The sequence below is a fragment of the Sciurus carolinensis genome, chromosome 9, assembly GCF_902686445.1.
Source record: "Sciurus carolinensis chromosome 9, mSciCar1.2, whole genome shotgun sequence".
NCBI lineage: Eukaryota > Metazoa > Chordata > Mammalia > Rodentia > Sciuridae > Sciurus > Sciurus carolinensis.
This window is the reverse complement of record NC_062221.1, coordinates 7,908,686-7,914,066: the sequence shown is the minus strand read 5'-3', so window position 1 is coordinate 7,914,066 and position 5,381 is coordinate 7,908,686. Positions and strand designations below refer to the sequence as shown.

The window sequence follows — 5,381 nt, the reverse complement described above, 5'->3', positions numbered from 1 at the left end:
GTTTGAAAAAATTGTACAATACATATGCATTAAGGAAAACAGAATATATACTGAGAAAGGGAGAGAGATACCACTCAGAAAAAAATAACATTTAGAAATATTGTTCCACTCACATTTTTTCTTTAAAAAATTTATTTCATACATAAAAATAAAATTTGCCATTTTAACAATGTTGAAGCATAAAATTCAGTGGTGTTAAGAACATTCACAATTGTCTAACCATCACCACTAGAATTTTGTTTCAACATCCCAGATAGGAATTCAACAACCACTCAGCAATGATCCCCTCCCTGTCCTGCTCCCACTGACTCTGGTGGCCTCCATTCTACTTCCTACCTCTCTGACTCTGCCTATTCCCCACAGCTCTCCAAGTGGCTTCAGAAGATATCTGTGTCTTTACAGCTGAGTTTTTTCACTTAGCATAATATATTCAGAGTTTGCCCACACTGAAGCACGTATCAGAACTGAGTCCCTTTTTACAGTTGAGTAGTATTCCACTGTGTGCATTTTCCACATTTGTTTATCCATTCACCTGCTGGTGGACACTTGAGTTTTTCCAGCTTTTGGCTATTGGGAATCATGCTGCTATAAACAGTGATCTCCAAGTATCTGTTCTAGTTCCTTAAATTCATTTAGATATATACTTAGGAATGAAATGACTGGGTCACATGGTAATTCTATGTCTAACTTTTTGAGAAACCTCCAAACTATATTCCCACCAGTAGTGCATGCTGGTTCCATTTTCCCATGTCCCTGCTAACAGCTGCTTTTTTTTTTTTTTTAAATAGCAGCCATCCCAGTGAGTGTGAAGAGGTATTTCACTGTGGTTTTTATTTGCTTTCCCTAATGAGGTTTAGCAACTTTTCATATACTTATTGACTATTTGTACTTTTTTCTTTGGAGAAATCAATTTAGGCCCTTTGGCCATTTTCAGTTGGGTGGCTTTTCTTTTGTTTTCAGTCACTTTTACAGTTGACTTTTTAGAAAGTCCATACATGAGATCTGTCAGTGTGTAATTCTGTCTCTTAATTCCCCGTGTAATCTTTGAGATTCTGCGTGTTTTTCTCTTCCTACAGACTGAACCCATGTGATTTTGTGAGTATGCTAGCCTCGTTCTTAAATACTCTCGAAGTCTGGCTCACATTTGAGTACAGGGGAGCAGAGGCTATGCAGTTTCTTGCAGGTGCAATGCCGGCTTCTTGGCGCCTCTGGACCTGTGGCCATGGCCTCCCAAGTCTTCATTGCCGGATTCCTGCTGCCCTTCCCTGAGCTTCGAAGCGGATCTGGCAGTGTCCTGCCTGTCCACTGCTTATCACACTGTAGTTCAATGCTCCCCTATCATTGGCCTCCCCCGAGCCCGGGCTGTGTGGTGCTGGAGGGCAGAAAGCATGCCTTACAGGTACCTGCCAGGAGCACAGCTGACATTTTTTTGGTGGGGATGGTACATGGGATTGAACTCATGGGCACTCGACCACAGAGCCACATCCCAGCCCTATTTTATATTTTATTTAGAGACAGGGTCTCACTGAGTTGCTTAGTGCCTTGCTTTTGCTGAGGCTGGCTTTGAACTTGCCATCCTCCTGCCTCAGCCTCCCAAGGCACTGGGATTATAGCAGACATTTAATGCACATGTTAAATGAAAGAATTCAATGTGAGAAAGTGTTTTTAAAATACAGGAATTGTTTGGACACATAAATAAGACCCAATTTCCCCTTCCATACAGGAACAAAAACAGCAGCACATCCACCGCCCCTCTCCCGGGCCTTGTTTCCTCAGGGATTTCCCAGGCTCCGTTTGGCTGGTTTTTACAACAGCCTCGGGAGGAGACAAACTGGCCCCCTGGGAACTTGAGGCTCTGGGAGGTGACTGGTGACTGGCTGAGGCCCCCAGCTTGCAGGTGAGTCCTGCAGCCAGAGCTGCCTCAGCAGATAGCAAGGTTTGTGGCTGACCGTGAGCGGACGTCCTTCAAACCACTGCCCGGCCCTGAGCCATTGACCCGGTAGGGACTACGTGACAAATCCAAAGCTCCAAGTACTTAGAGGTTTGTGCCAAATGGGTGGAGCAACTGGTGTCAGGAAAAGCAAATCCCAAATGAGCAACCAGAGGTTTGCCTGGAAGGGAAGCACAGTGTCTTCAAGGAGAGTTTGCACACCACGATACCCAGGGCTGCTCTGTCGTCTGATGCTTCAGACTTTATACAGAGAAAACAGCTGTTAGTCCCTACATGTTCCCATGTGCTGTGGGTTTCTCTGAATTCTGGGTTTGAATGAATAGCTGCACCTTTGAGTTCCCATGACTTTTACTTTCTGTTCCTGTATTTTTTCATTTCTAGAATTTTCATATGTATTTTTTTTTAAATAGATCCCAGTTCTCTAATGAGGTTCTACATCTTGCTCTGCATCTTTTATTTTTTTTCACTTTAAACTGTTTGGTTTTGGTCAAGTTACCTTACCCATGAGACTAAGATGTATCATTCATCATCTGCTAAATAGAAAATAAAACAGAAATGTGTCTCTGAAAGGTCAGAGGGAATGCAACCATTTCTCTTTAGAACCAGAAGGTGAATATTTAAACAGCAAAAGAATGAATCTTTCTTAAAATCAACTACGAACATTGACCCTAATAGAAATTTTAGTTGAATTTCAAATTATACCACATTGATAAGCAATGACAGAAAAAGGGATGGTAGAAAGTTCCAGAGTAAGATGAAGACAACGTGGCTACCCAAGAAACACAGACAGGACTCCAGACTTTAGTCTGGCTGGCTGTGAACTTCGAGTCCTTCCTCTAAATCACAGTGCAATTTCTTTAGTGGTTGATTTATTTTGTTCTATTTTTGAAGTACTGGGGATTGAACGCAGGGGTGTTCTACCACTGAGCTACAACCCTGTCCTGTTTTATTTTTATTTATTTTGAGTCAGTGTCTCCCCAAGTTGCCCGGCTGACTTTGAACTTGCCATCCTCCTGCCTCAGCCTCCCGAGCATCTGGGATTACAGGTGCAAGTCACATGCCTGGCTCTTAGTGGCCGATAACCAGAAAACTTAACCCAAGTTCAAATTCGTTAGCGTCCGTTCCTCTGTCTGTCCATGCTCTGTGGACCTGGGCCTGGTGGAGGGGCAGCGGTGGTGGGGCTCTTCTGTGGCAGCTGCAGTCATCTGCCTTGGACCTGGTGATTTGGCCCTTCCCTTCTGGTGGCCTTGACTGTTGGCAGTCCTCAGACCCCAGGGTCTGCCCTGCTGTCTCTTCTGCTTCTTCTGTTGTGGGGTCCCTCTTGTCCTTTTCCTTGGTATTTTCTTAAGAGTCCTCTTTCATCTTTCTTTTTTCTTTTGTTTTCTTTTTTCTCCCTCCTCCTCCTCCTCCTCCTCCTTCTTCTTCTTCAATATCTTCTTCCTTTTCTTCCACTTTTTCTTCTAGTGAGGCTCAGGCAACTTGCTGACTTCTGCCACTGCATTCCCTTAATTACGAGGGCTCTGTGATTCTTCTTTTCCTTGGCTAAATGGTGATACAAAACACAATCTTCCTTTCCAGGTGGGATGCGATTAGTCCAGAGCTTTTCAGATACTGGATAAACGTGTGCTTCAGGACCTCCTTCTCGTGGTTGGTCCAAATCTTCACCAACTGCCTCTTTGTAAGCCTCCATGAGGTCCTCTGTCAGCCATTCGTGTTAATGAACTTGACCCATCAGACACCACAAATGGGGTCCCAGGGCGGCCGTATTAGTTTTTCTCCTGACTCTGCTCAGAGAGACCGTCTGTAATTTCGGAAACCTCAGGCTTGCTCCTGGCGCTGGAGGCCGCGAGGCCTGCTCTACTCTGCCCAGCTCGCCAAGAGCTTTCCTGCTGTTCTCTGTGTGTTGGCTTCTGCAGGCTCCGAGCCCAGCACACCCTTGCTTTGCTGTCTGGCCTTCTTCTGAGGATGCTCTCTCTTCGGTCCATTTCTTTCTCTCAGGTCTCCCTGGGCTCATCATAATGCTGGCGGGTTTGTTGTTACCTTTGTTTCTTGGATGATTTCTTCTTTTATAAAGTGAGTTTTCCCTCGTCACCTGCTTTGTCTTGGTCCTCTCACGGCACACCTTCGTATCTGATGGTGGTTATAGAGTGGAAGTTCAATGTTTGGGCCAAGGCTTTCGAGAATTTTATGAGCTGCTTCATCTCTTTTCTGACTCTCATTATAAATCATTTGGACCATTCTGTGGTGCTTCTGCGACACAGGAGAAGAGGGCAGTCTTCTTGGCTTCTGGAGGATTAGCGACTGCTTCTTCCAGCGGTTGTTTCTTTCTCTGTTGGAGGATCTGCTGTTGTGCTTTTGCAGTTTCCGGAGCTGCACGGTACATCCTGGTGTTGAACTCTTCTTTCGAAAGCTTTGAAAGTGAAGCATTTTGATCATCTCCACAAGGTTGCCCAGAGATGGCGAAGGATGGAGCTTCGCCTTAGCCTCCAAATACTGGATCCTTCTTGGCATCTGCAAAAGACCTCAGTCCTCCCGGCAGCGTGAACACCAAAGGAGAAATGGCCACATGGACACACAGAAAATGGGAATCGGCAACTGGCAGCAGATATGGCCACTTGGATTCCCGTGAATCAAGTTCCACCGGGGCCAGCCTGGGTAAAACTGTTCACATCTGGTTCTTCTCTCTCGAGTGTCAGAGTCCAGGTGGAATTCTGAGGTGAGGAAGGATGTCTTCCCAGTTGCTGCTGCCAGAGTTGTTGAGTTGGGGACCCACTCCTGCAGGTGGAGGGTGCTGGGAAATGCATGTGGACCGAGTGGGGAGAACAGCAACTGTTCTCTGCCGAATGCTCCTTGATTGGGAGGGTAGCCTAACCTTGATGTCATCAGTAAAGAAGTCCTCACAGGCTCTGAGATCATGTCCAATAAATGGTCATGTTTCCCAGAAGCCGCCAGCAGCCTGTGGAGCGTGGGAGGAGCTCACCCCAGCTGTTGCTGCTGCTTGGCTACCTCCTGGTTACGCATTTGCTGAATCTAAGCGTCCTGCTATTTCAAAGTCTGTGTCTGGAGATTCTGGGACTTGCACTCCCTGGCTGCAGCTCCACTGCCCATTCTCTTGCTCCTAGTTGCTGGCATGCATGGTAATCTTTGACCGGATGCTAGACATTGTGGTACAGGTACTTGAGAAGCCCTGGTGCTCTTCCTTCGTCCAATCCCTCTACTCTGCAGGCATGAGCGAGTCTCCACAATCCAATCACTCGAGGCTGGCAGCAGATGTCCTAAGTGCTTCCTCTGGGTGCCTTCCTTCTTGAATGCAGCCTTGTAGTGTTGTTCTGGGAATTAAGTTGGGTTCCTGAACTTGGCACTAGATAGTCTGGCTGGTCCAAACAGGTCTCCTGGGAGGGAAGGGTGATTCTGAGAAGGGAAGAGGAAG

General features: G+C 46.3%; 1 pseudogene; it reads right to left on the bottom strand.

Moving 5' to 3' along the window:
- Positions 1 to 3,493: 3,493 nt before the first annotated feature.
- Positions 3,494 to 4,972, bottom strand: LOC124992825 (nuclear receptor corepressor 1-like; annotated as a pseudogene).
- Positions 4,973 to 5,381: the final 409 nt, after the last annotated feature.